This window comes from Diceros bicornis, chromosome 6, assembly GCF_020826845.1.
Source record: "Diceros bicornis minor isolate mBicDic1 chromosome 6, mDicBic1.mat.cur, whole genome shotgun sequence".
NCBI lineage: Eukaryota > Metazoa > Chordata > Mammalia > Perissodactyla > Rhinocerotidae > Diceros > Diceros bicornis.
The window spans coordinates 53,396,637-53,412,725 of NC_080745.1; the positions used below are offsets into that span (position 1 = coordinate 53,396,637).

Sequence of the window (16,089 nt, forward strand, 5' to 3'; positions counted from 1 at the left end):
CCACAGAGGGGCAGACGGGCAGATTATGAGGAAGGAAGAGAACACACTAATCCTCTCTTATACAGGGCACATGTACAGTACAAACTCCACTCCTTTATATTCAGATGTTTCTCATATCAAACACAATCATATTGCTTATCTGTCCATTAAATAAATCACTGTTTAAAGATTTTTTAAAATTTGACTTTACTTATGTCAGCCATAAAGGGAGCATAAATTCAAAATTACACATTTTAATAGGAAATTACAACTGTTTAGCTAAATGATTCTATGTCACATAGTTTATGAATTTTCTAAAACGCCTCTCAGGAGAGAATATCCTTATTTTTAGGAACTGTATCCTCAAGAATTTAGGATAAAAGGTTATGATGTCTTCAACTTATTTTCACGTTTCAGCAGAAAAATGCTCAAACCGCCCCCCCCCCACATCACACACACACACAATGTGGCAAAATGCTAATAACTGTTAAACATAGGTAGTGGGTACACAGGAACTCGTACTTTCTTTTAACTCTTCAGTATGTTTGAAAATTTTCATAATAAAAAGCCGCATAGAAATCTTTACTCACCTTTCCAGTAGATCGTGGTCTTCTCTCTCCTAATCAAAAACGAATGGCTAAATATGCCCAAAGGCACATTCAAGGATCGTTCATGCTGCCCTCACCCTGCAAGAATAAGCAAAACAATATGTTATCACCAAGGATTTTTATTAAGTTAATGCTATTTCAGTTGAAAAAATGTTCTTCATATATGACAAGCCTATGGATTAAAATATTGCTGTAACTATTTGTTTTTTAAGCAAGGAGAAAAACGAAAAGAGACAAAAATGATCCCATCACATACTGAATGTGAGGAACGACCATTACCCTCACCCACACTAGGAACTTCTGGAACAAAGGAATTCTTCAGTGAGGTTCTTTTAACTCACATCAATTTCAGAGCAGTGACGTAGCCCAGACTTCACTGAAACAAAAGCCGGAGCTTCAAGGACCTGAGCTTCACTCTGACTTTGGATTTCTGAGACCACACTTAGAAGGCATCCACGTACACTCTTAGAACTATGCCTGAATGGCTGATCCTCCTGGAGTCCTTGCAGGCAAAGGTATTCAGATCCGATCTACTACTGTTCTTAACTACAACACACGCTATAGGGCAAAGGGGCACCGTGGCCTGCAAGTCATCTTCACGATGCCTCCACCACACCTTACATTTTGGCATTATCTATTACATATGATCCTCCCCACTGCCCTGTGAGGTAAGCAGAGTTTACTGATTCCATTTTCCAGAAAAGGCAGCTAAGTGTCAGAGATGATGTATGACAAGGACATTCAACTAGAAAACACCAGAGATAAAACTCCTACTTAGGTCTCCTTACCACAAGCTGAGGGCTCATCTCACCATACAGGTTGTCCCCATCCCCCCAACAAGACGCTCTCTTGAAAACCAACCTCAAAGCCACGTGGCCAAACAATACATTCATATGTCATTGGGGGATTTGGGGGTGCATGCTGCAGTTTGTTCCCTGAGAGTTTATATTAATAAACATTCTTTTTTGGGGGGGGTAGGAAGATTGGCTCTGAGCTAATATCTGTTGCCAATCCTCCTTTTTGCTGAGAAAGATTAGCCCTGAGCTAACATCTGTGCCCATCTTCCTCTATTTTATATGTGGAACGCCGCCACACATGGCTTGATGAGCAGAGCGTACGTCCGTGCCTGGGATTCAAACCTGTGAACTCCGGGCTGCCGAAGTGGAGAGCACAAACCTAACCGCTACACCACCAAGCTGGCCCCAATAATCATTCTTAATAGTACCATTAATATTATAATTATGATTACCAATTACTGTAATTACTATTAGTAATTACACTTTCCTTTTTAACGCAATAACCCTTAATGTATTTTTGACATTTTATATCTATGTATTTCATTTTTCTCCCTTCTTTCTCCAAAGAGTACACTGTTGGCCAAGGGAAGTAAAACAAGCATCACATGGCACCCCTGGTGATTTTTATCCTTGCCACAACAAAAAGCAATTTTTACTTGTTGTTGAGGATTTTCCATTCATTTTTATAAAATGAAAAATACAACAGAATATAATGGCACAGACACTCCTCCACCAATAAAGACAGAAGGAGCATCCAAACTACAATTGGGAAGATTGCAGTGTCCCTATATGATGGCCTAAAGTGGCCCTTCATCTGCTGATCAACAAAATTCTGCACACACAAAGGTGTAGAGATGCGGAGGTCTAACATGTGATAGTGCTGGGGTACGAAAGCCTGAGAAAGCTAGTCAGGGACCCCCTGCACCTGGCTTTCAGTCCTGTCTCCTCTACTCCTTAGCTTGATTAAAAATCAAGAGAACCTCTCCAAGCTGCTTCCCCACGTGGGGGTTGGAACACTTGTTCACAAAGATGTTACGACCCACAAAGGAGACAGGGATGTGACTCAATGCCGCAAAAACTGGAGCGCCTGGACTCCAGGAATACTCACCAAGAAGTTATGCAAAGAGCGACAGAAAACCAAGGAAGAAAACATGATGTACCTTTGGAAACATCAACTTTACTCAAAGATTTTGGTGAGGGAAGGACAAGCAAATGAATCAATAATGTAAAAGCTGTTAATATTAAAACAAGTATGCATTATGGAGTAGAATGCAATCTTTGCATGATTTTTTATGCTGCAACTCCTATCCTTACTTGCCTAGTTCATTTCCAGCTACACTCTTACATGCACTCTCTCTCCTTTTCCATTAATGGTAGTCTTGTGGAAGGTGTGAAGCTGGCAGGGATTTTAATATCACAATGAGCCCAGGAAGCTACCAATGGTCCTTGCTCTGGAGAATTCTCTTCAAATTCAGGAGTCCTCGATTTTTGCCAGATCTTGGTTTAGGTAGAATGAAGTTGGCACATACAATCCCATCTCTACGCCACACACCCTGATGTAAGTATTACTGAAGTCCCTCTCTTCACGGCCCCCTAGCCTTGCCCCACGGACATGCTTGTCAGTCAGGTTCCTGCCACTCACTCAGTTTACACCACTGATATTTCTTCAACCCCATACTGATTGGTAACACATTCAGCATTCACAGTAATTTTCATTTAAATGGATGTCTGCATCATTACTAAGGAAAAATAAGCTTACCAATTTATCTTGTCTCTAAAAACTTTTTATTGTAAAGTATATTATATTAAAAAGTATATAACCATGGTATCCAGCCTCCAAGAGGGCCCCCAATGATCCCTGCCTCCTGGTATTCATGCTGTTGTGTAGTCCCCTCCCACACTGAATAAGGCTGGCATTTATAACCAATACAATATTGGGAAAATGATGGAGTGTGACTTCAAAGGCTAGGTCAAAAGAGCAGCTTCCCTCTCACTCTGTCTTGGCAGGGAACCTGGCTGCCAGGTCATGAGAACAGTCAAACTCTACAGAGAAGCCCACATGGTGAGGAACTGAGGCCTCCTGCAACAGCCAGGTGAGTAAGCCTTCTTAAAGCAGATCCTCCAGCCCAGCCAAGCCTTCAGATAATGGCTGCTTCAGCTGACATTTTGACTGCAACTCTATGAGAGACCCCAGGTTGGAACCACCCAGCTAAGCTGCTCCCGATTTCCTGACCAACACAGAAAATGTGAGAGATGATGTTTATCAGTGTTTTAAGCTGCCAAATTTTGAGGTAACTTGTTAGGCAGTGACAACTAATACAATAACATATGTCAGCTTAAAGAATAATAAAATAAATCCCATATACATAATACCCAGTTGGTGGTGGTGCTGAGGTTTTTTTTGGAAGACCTGTATGCCCGTTTCTGATTACCCCGTTCCCTCCATTCTCCCTCCAAACCCTCCAGATAACCACTAGCCTAAATTGTGAGTTAATTATTCCTTTGCTCCTCTTTATGGTTTTACCGCATACGTATTCTCAATATGTTGCTGCGTTTTTCCTGGTTTTAAGCCAAATATAAATGACACTAGACTATATATGTTAAGACTTTCCTCTTAAGATGTTGATTTTGAGATTCATCCCTGTTGACTCAGGTGGCTGTAGTTGATTTTTCACCACTATATAGTTCTCATTGTGTGAACATACCCACAATTTACTGCTCTACTCTCCCATGGAGGATCATCTGGGGATTTTTCAATTTTTGCTGTTATGAATAATGCTGTCCTTTACATTCTAGTGCTCGTTCCCTGGTGCACACAGAGAGTTTCTCCAGAGTGTATACCTAGGAGAGGAGAGCTGGGCTTTCTGATTGCACATGTTAAGCTCTTCTAAGTAATGCCAAATTGTTTTCTAAAGTGGTTGTGTACAATTGACTCTTTAGCCGCCTTTCCAGTCTCTCTCCAAAAAAGAGGCATGTTTGTTTTGCTAATTACCAGCAAGGGTTTCAACCAACAAAAGGAAAGGCTTTTCCTATTTGCAGCATCACTACTGCAAATAAATAGTACTCCAAAGTAGTGACCCAGACAGCTGGAACACATTAGTCACAGGACATCAGGACAGACTTCGGAATAATGATGCAGACCCAGCCAGCACCACGCACTGCCTACGGGTATAAGTCAAATTGGATTTTGAGACCTACATTAAATTCAGAGACTGTTTACCTCCTGGTGGACTCACATCTATGGTCCCATCTTATTGCTGTCATCTTCAAGGGGAAAACAATTAACTTACATGCAACCCAGCCAAATTCAAGATTAAAGCAGGAGAGTCAAATCATTTCAGTGAAATAGTACTTTTTGTTTGTTTTTTAACAGAGAGGTGGTTACGTTTTTTTTATATTTTCACCTATGAGGGCTGGCCCGGTGGCGCAAGCGGTTAAGTGCACACGCTCCACTGCGGCGGCCCGGGGTTTGCCAGTTCAGATCCCGGGCGTGCACTGACGTACTGCTTGGCAAGCCATGCTGTGGCGGCGTCCCATATAAAGTGGAGGAAGATGGGCACGGATGTTAGCCCAGGGCCAGTCTTCCTCGGCAAAAGAAGAGGAGGACTGGCAGATGCTAGCACAGGGCTGATCTCCTCACAAAAAAAAAAAAAAAAAATTAAAAAAATATATATATTTTCACCTATGAGATTGTTATTTATTACACCTGATTTTATGTGTAGTAATTTTACAAAAAATACTTAGGTATTCTCTATACAAAAAGTTGTCCTTTTTAGATTAACTCAGTTTCTTAGGTGGCAAAAGTAATTTTTATGATAATTTAATCTGTATTTCTAGTAAAAATATGATATCGAATGTTTCTGTTGGCATTATGTACAAAAAATGAAAAATTCTATCAATCTGAGCAGGAAGAAGAAATGTTACTGTAAATTTCAAGGAGGCTCAGATGATGTCACTGAAAGAAACAAAGGCACTAGATGACCAAAATGAGGTCATTTCAACTGAACCTCTGACAATTTTTATTTGTCTCTTTACAATCGTTTATCCCTACGAGGGAGGAACTATTATTACACTCATTTTACAGATGGAGGAAACTGAGGCATAGAAAGCAATTAAGTTGTGCATGGTCATACAGCTGATAAGTGTTAGAACAAGGATTTGAACCCAAGAGGTTTACTCTAGAATCCATATTCTTAACCACTACGCTGGGCAGCTTCTTCAGTGCCCCAGGACCAGCCAGAAGGCCCCGCAATGGTGACAATAGTAGCTACCCGTTACTAAGTATTTGCAATGTGTCAAGCACTTGCTAAGTGCTCTACTGCATTACTTCTAATCCTCCCCACATCTCTACCAGGTATATATTACTCCCATTTTATAGCCAAAGAAACTTAGGCTCTGGGAGATTAAATAATTTGGCCAAAATCACATAGGCAATAAAATAAAATGGCGGAGGCACCACCTGAACCTTGTCTCTGACTTCAAAGTTCTTATTCTTTCTATAATGGGCCTTCTGGACAAAATAAAACTGCCTAATCCCAGGGCTTGTGGTAGTCAAGTGTTGACCTTAGGTCCGAAACAGCCCCCAAGAAGGAAACAGATGCCATATTGGGAGATGGTGTGCTGGCCTTTTTGGTGAGCAGCGGGCAGCAGCGGGCAGCAGTGGGCAGCTGCTGCCATGCCTCCATGACAGGTGGACTGTGGTGGAGGAGGTGTCAATAAGAGCAGCAGGCAGTCAGAAAACCAGTGCTCAACACCACCTCCTTATGGGGTTACACTGGGCAGGTCAAATGGCCTCTCCAGAGGATGTTTTCATCTGTAAAATGGGGCTATCTTTTATTTCAAAGGGTTGCTGTGAGGATTAAAGAGACTAACACATAAAACGGACCCAGCACACGGTGGGCATCAGCACGCTTAACAATCGAAGGATTAAGTGAAAACGTGCTCTAGCTATCTAATAGGAAAAAGCAGGGGCCAACTGTAACCATACCCTTGCTTCCCCATACAAAGCCTCACATAGTCCATAACAGGTGACTTGACAATTTGTAAAAAGCCATCTTTGTATCATGATTTTTTTTACTACTATGATTTCCTCTTTCTGTTCTACCCTCAACAGAATAACCTTGCCAACTAGATCAACTCTTTATGATATCAGCAAAAGTTAGATTTTCTTTACATAAACACTGGAGCTGGAATAGACTCAAAGTAAAATGGATTCATTGGGCTCTTTTAACTTTTCTGTTACTGCCTTTAGAAAATCTTAAGCACTCATTTCAAATAGCAACATCTCTTCAAACATATTTCCAGTTTCCTGGAAATCATCCCAAATTATCTGGCCAATAAAGAAAAGTCTTGATTAAATGACTGGCAAATGACAAAAAATTTCCACAACACTACATACACCATTGCTATGAGAGATAAAGTCCTTCCACAGTAATCCTTTTGCCATACCTAAGATTAGGTATTTAAAGTATGAAAGGTGAATTTAGGAACAAAGCACCCAGGTTAGTTACCAGCAATCTCCATGGTTAACTGCTCCTTTTTGCATTTCAGGGAGGGATGAGGGAGCAGTACTAACTGCAGCATTGTAGTTCAGCTTTGCAAAATTAGTCCAATCCCAAGCTTCTTGACCAACTGATGCAATCCATGAGTGAGCTACACAGAGGAAACAGAGAAACATGTTTCTTAAAAGAAAAAGGCTGAATCTTGTGTCGGTTCTGATATTTGATCCAGGGTGGAGTAGGAGACCCACCAAGGGGCAGTATTCCAGAGGGAGGTAGCCAGTGAGGGGCAGAAACAGCCTCAGTACGGTATGAGGTGTTTGAAGAGAATGACACAAGCAGCCATTGCTAATGTTTTCTCAGTATATACCATGGGCCAGACCTTCTGCTGAGCATGTTTCCTACAATCTTCTTTATAACCCTCACTCAATAACCCTGAGAGAAAATATCATGATATATATCCCTATTTAACAGATAATAAAACTGACTCAGAGATTAAAGGACTTACCTAAAGTCACAGAACTAGTAAATGTATACAATAACTGGCTCACAGCATATGGTAGGGACTCAATAAATATCTGCTGAACATGGGGTCCTTATTTCTCCTCCATAAAAATAGAAAACACTACTTATCTCATGAAGATTTTGTAAGGATAAAATGAGATTATGTACATAAAGTTTCTAGCTCAGTGCCTTGACCTATGGAATACACTGTGGTGCATGGGCAACAATGTTGATATAAAAAGCTAGGCACAATAACCACCTGGAATAGGGTTACAATAATGACAACAGGTATAACAAACATCGTTTTGGACAGAAGATATACAGATATACACAACAAGGGGAAGAATGGCAAATAAGCACATGAAAACATGTTCAACATCATTAATCATTAAGGAAATGCAAATTAAAATCACAATGAGATACCACTACACACCTATCAGAATGGCTAAATTTTAAAAACAGCAATATCAAGTGCTGACAAAGATGCAGAGCAACTGGGACTCCTACACACTGTTGGTGGGAAAGCAATGAATGGGTGAATGGGTAAACAAACTGTGGTACACTCATATGCTGGAATACTACTTAGTAATAAAAAGGGACAGATTATTGATATGCACAACAACATAGATGAATCTCAAATGCATTATGCTAAATGAAAGAAGTTGGTCTCAAAAGGGTATAGTCTATATAACCCCAATTTTTTGATATTCTGGAAATGGCAAAACTACAGCAACAGAGAACAGATCAGTGTTGCCAGGAGTTAGAGATAGTGGGAGAGTCTGACTACAAATAGACAGCACCAGGGGATTTGAGGGATGACGGATTGGTCTGTATGCTGTTTGTAGTGGTAGTTACGTGAATCAATGCATGTATTAAAACTCACAGAACTATATGCTCCAAAAAAGTAAATTTTACTGTTGGTAAATTTTAAAAATTATTGACTAAAATGTTAAAACCATAGAAAGAATTGGTAAGTCTTGGTGAATGGATATTTGACATTTTATTTGTGGGGAAGAAGGTGACATGTGAGGGTCAAGTGGCTCTGAAGTTCCTTGCCCAGGGAATAACGGTACAGGAGACGATAGAAGAGTCAGTGCGTGAGGAGGAGTCAACACAGAGGCTCTGAGAGGAACAGAGGGTCAAGAACCTTGGTTTCTAGCCTGATTTCACCAAATGGTGACTCTGAAATTATACAAGCCACATCACCCCCCTGAACCCTAGTTTACCTAACTCTAAAATGAGACAATGAAGCAAATGATCTTAAAGGTCCTTTCTCATTACAAACATTCTAAGGTCAATTTGTTTTTAAGCTACTGACTCTGGGAAGACAGCAGGACAAACAAGCAGAAATACCCAGATATGGAAAAACAGCTGTGTGTCCGCACAAACGTCATCAGGGAACAAAATGAAGTGAAAACCACTGATGTGTGTGGATGGGAGAGTGATGGTGGTGGAAGCAGCCAAGAGCAGGGAAAAGACAGGAGGAGACACAGAATACCACTTTCTTGCATAAGAGAAGCCAAGAGAAGAGAGAGGTTTCATAGAGGCAGAGGGTGGAGGGGCTGGAATAACGCAGGGACCAAACACTGACAGGGTCATGAAGAATGAGGACTGACGAAAACAACAAATCTGTACAAATGTTTCAGAGATCAACAGAGTGAGTGGCTGCCAAAAAAAACAGTAACAAAAAGACGACCATCCAAAACTTGCATGCCGTCTGCATATATCTTGGTTGTGTCCTAATTGTTTTGTCCTTGTATTTTCAATCTCACTCTGCCGTTGTCTTTGCTGTTAGGAGCCTAGATTTAATAAAATGTGTAGGTGCAGTTTCCCTGCAACAGTCCACTTCAGAGGCTGCAATTTTCAAAATTCAGAAATTCCTGGAAATTAAGAATATGATTGTTGAGTGCTGGCGAGCCATACTCTTGTCCCACATAAGTTTATGCAAAGACTCCCGAATTCTAGAATGGAAGAAATAATTTCATTTTTAAAGGATTTAACAGATTATAAAGAATACAACTTAAGAAGGACTAAGATTTTATTGTTGTCACCTTAATAGTTTGTGAAGCAAGAAAATGGCTTAAGTCAATAATATTCTCAAACTGACCAACTGAAATGTGACAAATCTTTCATCCCTGTCCAGAGCAGCGTCCAAAACACCACTTAACCAGCCTCAGCTATTGCAGCCAAATGAACCCAGTGAGATGTACCACTCTGAGCACTTAACCAGAACTGAAGGAAGATTATGGAAATTAACAGTTAAAACGTATACCTGCGAACAAAGTTAATACATAAAAACCTTTTCCAACACCACTTCTGCCAATTTTCCTTTTTGAGGATTACATGTGAAAACACCAATCTGTATAACCTGCCGGTTATGAAGAAGGAGAAAGAGCTGATGACTTCAGCTCAAAGTCTGGTCTCTTCCACCACTAACAACTCACTAACGTTGGGCAAATTTCTTCACTCCGTATCTCCCTTTCTGCATCTACAAATGAGGATAATAACTGTAGCACTCAGGCTACCAGTGCCCTGCGCTGGATGAGATCATGTCTGTGGAGGCACTTAAAGAGAACACAAATAAAAAGACAAATACAAGGTGTCATTACTGCTATTCTGGTGGGGCGGCAAGGGGAATAAATATATTTCAGACACATTCAATCACATCCCAATTGCCTCTTGCAAGTCAACCATATGTTTCTGTTCCATCACAGCTGGGCTGTTGAGCAGATGCTGGAATGGATACAGACAGAAAGGTGGTGAGAAAGAAGGCTTCTGTTAGCAGCTTCAGTCCTCCTGGTTTCAGAAAGATAAAAAAGTAATTTCTTATCCATTTATATTCCACTAATCTTTTTGAGAGCCTCTTATGTGTCAGACACCATGCTAGGCACTAAGAAGAATGAGATTTTTTTTTTTTTTTAACAAAACAGGCTGTGCTCTCAAGCGTGATCACTCTGGAAACAGCTAAGTAGCCCATCACAACCCAGCATGCACGGTGGGATTACCGAGGCAGGCATGGGGAAAACGCCCAGTCCAGGCTGCTGGGTGAGTTAGGGAGGCAATGCCCCTCACCGAGGAGAATGGAATGGAGACAGAGCAGAAAGTGGACAGCTATATAGAAATCCAGGCAGAAGTGATGAGGGCTTAAGAAAATAGATGAATGCAAAAGATAATGAAGTAAAATGACCTTGCTTTGATGACTGGAAGGATACAGGGGTAAAGGAAAAGGAACTGTGCATGACTCCCTGGTTCTGTCTTGATGACTAAGCAGAGGATGGGCATTTTACCAAGATACAGGAAGAAGTGCAGATTTGGTGGGCAAGATGAATCTACTTTGTACTGTGTCACTTTGTACATGACTTCATCCATACGAAGTCACTCTGTACATTCGTGGCCAGCCAAACAATCTTATATTTCTCATCATTTAGCAGCTTATTTCAAATTCCCACAGGCAAGAGGACCTCTTAAAACAGAGTGGAATGTCTAGGCAAGAACTCAATTCCATGCTCTTAACTTCTCAGTAGCCAAAGTAAGAACAGACCTCACAACAGAGAGGGTAAGTGGTTTACACCAGGCCACACAGTCAGAAAAAGAGGGAACTAAACTTTAACCCAGGGTAGCCTGCTTCCAGAATGTCGGCTTTTCATCTAGTATACTATACTGCTCCACTAAGGGCCTAGTACTGTTCATTACATTAAGCGCTCAATAGTCTTGTTCTCTGGCCACTTTATTCTTCTCTTGCTATCGCTTCTGATAACAGAGGCCAGGCAACCCTCAACTACCTATTTTCAGTCCCTAGAAACATGTTCCCATTGCTGAGCTCTTGCTCAACTGTCCTGTCTGCCTAGAAAGCCCTGCCCCGTCTCTGCTTAAGTTCATTCCAACGGCTACCTCAGATAACCAGCCACTCTGTGGCTCTGCAAATGCAGGGAGACCATTCTGGTTTCTATAGGAGCTATTTCTGAATTCATCATTCCTACCTTATACCACGGCATTAAAAGTTCCGTGAGGGCAGTCCTTATGTGACTCACATTTGTATCACTGGCTGAACCTAGCATGATACTTCTCCCTCCCCGATCTCATGCTACCTGTGACAGCGTTACCTCTGGGGAGAAGGGAGGAGAAGGCCGCTAGAGGCTGGAGAAGGATACACAGTGTTTATTTGGAGTCTGCCACTCACCAAGCACTGTCCTAGGCATGAGAGAGCAGTGAACCAGGCAGAAAGGTCCTTGAACTTCCAGTCCAGTAGACGTGGAATGTTTGTTTAAAAAAAATAACTATATATATATACACACACACATATATATACACACACACACATACCAAAACACATCAAACACACAAAATATTTGATAAAACTGGGGCTTGGGTATATATGTTCATTATATCATTCTCTATATTTTTCTAAATGTTTAATAATTTCATAATAAAAACATTTAAAAATGAGAAAAAATAAATGTAAAGCCTCTACACCCTGGGGAAAAAACTGTCTAGTCAGACTGATTCATTTGCAAAGGTTCTAGATACATAAAAACTTATTGTAATCTATGTTTTTAACATCATACTCTACAGCTGAAAAAGCAGTCAGGAGAAAACACGGAAATGCAGAAATTTAGACAATATGAATTCAACTGAACAATAAAGTGAGGTTCTCAGTCAGTCTAGACTTTCCTCATCTCTACCTCCATATCGTCTGTAATGGTGAATGACAAAAGAAAATAACAGAAAAACATAACCATTTTCTAATACATTTTGCCCTCAAGAGAGGCAGCCCTAGCAATACCACTACCATTTACTCTACATCTACAGTGTGCTGGGCATTTACAGACGTAAACCCGTAACAAATCTGTAAGGTGAGCATTATTATCCCCATTTTACAGATAAGAAAATTAAGATGAAAACAACTCAAGTAATTTGATCAACATCCTATTGCCAGCGGCTGGCAGGGCAGGCACCCAAACCCATTTCTGCCAAGAGTTAAAGCCCTGGCAACCTTTATTTTCATTACACTATGATGTATCCCTCCCAATATCTCATATCCCCACTCTCATTTTTCATAAACTTCTGGGCTCCACAAGTAATTGCATCTGATAAAGAAAATCTCCACCAGGCAGTTCAGTAAACTAAAAAAAAAATCCAGGGCCGGCCCCGTGGCTTAGCGGTTAAGTGCGCACACTGCACTGCTGGTGGCCCAGGTTCAGGTCCTGGGCGCACACCGACTCACCGCTTCGGCTATGCTGGGGCCGCACCCCACGTGCAGCAACTAGAAGGATGTGCAGCTGTGACATACAACTATCTGCTGGGGCTTTGGGGGAAAAATAAATAAATAAAATAAAATTATAAAAAAAAAAATCCAAGAAATTACAGTTTTGAGATATAGAGTATCAGAAACAGTACCTCCAAATGTTAACTCAAGGCAATAAAGAAAATTGAGTGGTAAAGAAAAGTAAACTGTACAATCGTCTACAGTCATAAAAGAAATACTGCATAACCATTTTAAATTGAACAGCCACAGCATCTGCAGGGGCTTTAAAGATGCAAATGGCAACAAACCTGTGAGACAAAAAAAAAATTCTTCAAGTCAATTTCTAATACTATTTATCTTTAAACACTCGTTACCGTGAAGAGTGTACAAAATTTGTCTTCTATGTGTAGACAGAAGAACAGGACAAACTAGAGCATGTGTGAACAGGTTGAGATTTTATTATTTACTGAATTTTTAAAAATTAAGAATAGCAAAAAACATGAAATACATGCCATTGTTTACTCCAGTAGGAGTCCCAATATCTATTCTGGAAATGAAGTACAGATCAGAAACGGGAAAGGTCAGCTTTAATCTATACATCAATATTTCTGACCCCTAGAGTTTATGCCTAAAATAAAGGCTTCGGTGCAGACAAGGCTCTGTACTTTCTCCATCACTTCCTCCACACAGCCTACGTTTTAGGGGCCTAACAGCTCTGATCACAGCTCCCAGACAGTAAGGAACTTTCTGGGTCAAAACCAAATAATCAGAGCCCTCTACCAGCTGGACCCCCATCACCCCACCACCCCACCTCAAAGACAGGGGACAGCTCCCTTGCATGACCCTGCACATGCGAGGCTGCTCGTCACGAGGGCTAAGGGTTGAACCTTGGGGAACATTTACATGTACGAATCAGGCAGAAGTACCAGGGAAGGAATCAAAGAAGAAACTACTGGAAGATAAGAGAAGCAGAAGTGCAGACAGACTCAAAGACCCAAAGAGGAAAAAGAAATGAAACAGGATGTTCCACGACAGTCGAGGAGGAAGATGAAGAAGGCTTCAATGCCACAGGGTCAGAAGTAACGTCAGATTAGCAATCTCAGTGGAGTGGTCACGGAAGATTCAGATTAAAAGGGGCTCAGTAGAGAATGGAAGATACTCTGAGCATAAACAGTCTCGGAAGTAGGGCCTACCTTCCCCTAATGCACCCAGCAGCAGTAAAGACACAGATCACTTGATGTCACTGGTCCACCCGGGGGCACACAGGTAGGAGCCCCACATCTCTGCCACGTTCTCACCACCATCCCCTATGGCCCAAGAAGAACCACAACCGTGACTGAGAGGGCTGCAATACGGCAGATCCTACACCTCAGAAATCACACTGCCAGCCAGCCACCAAATGCATAATGTAAACAGACTTCAGCTGTAAACCAGCAATTGTTTGCCTAGATATCTGATGCAGTGCCATGTTAGGTTAGCTACACTCAAAATGTTAATAGTATAAAAGGACCCCAATTATCTTTTTTCCCAGAGATGCATCTCTGATTATAGCTTGCATGTTAAACCAGAAAATTTATTCACAGTTATTAGTTATTCTTTGAAGTAGAACATTTGACTAATTGCCAAAAGTGACTAACAAAATATATAAATTATATTACTGAGTATCAAACATGTATGTTATTTTGTTCCAGAGGTCACTTATTTAAATCAAGGACTTTTTTAAATCCACTCCCCAACTCCACAAATTCACAAACACACCTATCAGTAAAAAGATCAAGACAGATGTCAAAAAATGATTAAATAAAAAGAAAGATCATACAGCAAGAAAACAGACTTTAATATAAAAATACAATCTACAATGCTGTCAGTAAACTCATGGACGGGCCTCCCTCTTCAGATACGTCATGTATCTTTAGAAAATGTGGGCAACATAAACACACAGACTTGACTGGCGTTATTTAAACCACGGTTAATCGTATTTGATTCTTATCAAGCCGATAAAGGTACAAAACATTTCACTTCTCTTACCACAAAACAGGAACCTAACCTCAATTTTCCACATGTCTGCAGGATGACTGTACACCACTAAGCCAGTGGACCACCGAACGGAGTCGGAATAGAGTCTGCTGCTCCATATTCTCCCCCAGACCTCCCCTACGACACAGAGTTGGAAAAATACACAAATTTAAATCAAAAGTGCTTGCTGTGTGCACAGCACTGGCAGCCCAGAACCTCAGCTCCCCTCCCAAACAGACTGTCGTCCCTAAACAAAAATTCCTGAGCTGCCAGGGAGAGAGAGACTCACAGATGAGCAAACCACTTAAATAAATCATACCTGCATATCCAGAAAGAGTTCTGATAGAACTCTGCCAGCTAAGACCGACTTGAGGAACCAACACTATGGCCATATTTTTCTTCTTTTGGTGCTGTTAGGCAAGAGCTATCAGAAAAAATGATATGAAAACACCAAGCTGTTTTCCAAGAACCCTGACATGCCTCACTCAAGGTTGCTGCCAAACCCACTAGTGAAACTGCTCTCTTGACCTCAGGCAAACACTAATGTTTTCAGCTGAATACTGTTGAAAGTACTTGGGTATTGTTACGTCCACGAGGTAAGCATTTCCTTGACCAAACTGGATATGGCAGTCCTCTAGTAAAACTGATCACAAGAAGGCATATATTTTTCTTTCCTTAAAAAAAAGACAAAAGCTACTTAAAGATGTTTGACTTGAACAGATTCATAGCAGCATTATTCACAACAGCCAAAAGGTGGAAGCAACCCAAGTGTCCATCAACGGGTAAATAAATAAAATGTGGTATATACATACAACAGAATATTATTAAGCCCTAAGAAGGAAGAAAATTCTGATATATGCTACAATATGGATGAAACTTGAAAACATTATGCTAAGTGAAATAAGCCAGGCACAAAAGGACAAATACTGTATGATTCCACTTACATGAGGTATCTAGAATAGTCCAGATCATAGACAAAGAAAGTAGAAGAGTGGATGCCAAGGGCTGGGGGCAGGGGGAATGAGGAGTTACTATTTAATGAGTACAAAGTTTCAGCTTGTGATGATGAAAAAGTTTTGGAGATAGACGGTGGTGATGGTTGCACAATACAACAATGTGAATGTACTTAATGCCACTTATTCACACAATGAAAAAATGGCTAAAATTGTAAACTTTATGTTATGTCTGTTTTAATTAAAACAAAATAAAAGATGTTTGTACTTCTTTAAAGCAAATTATAGATTTGGAACATTTTCAGTCACATCTTAGAAATACTATATTTTAAACCTATACAAACAAAATATATATTTCTATGTATATTTAAGGATCCACTGAAGCTGTCTTCAGTTTCCATACTTTGCCAAAATCTGATCTTTCATTTCAATCTGGAAAGCCAAAGAGCAGGATACTTTCTTCAAATGTCATGTCTGGCATCCTTGAAC

General features: G+C 40.6%; 1 protein-coding gene across 5 annotated transcripts in view; it reads right to left on the reverse strand.

Annotated features, from left to right (window-relative positions):
* SGMS1 (sphingomyelin synthase 1) overlaps window positions 1-16,089 on the reverse strand; it is a 281,381-nt gene that overhangs the window by 248,436 nt on the left and 16,856 nt on the right. For all 5 annotated transcript variants that reach the window (XM_058543450.1, XM_058543443.1, XM_058543448.1 and 2 more), the window contains exon 2: window positions 570-665. The gene's annotated coding sequence lies outside the window, so the exon portion shown is untranslated. The remainder of the gene's footprint in view (window positions 1-569; window positions 666-16,089) is intronic.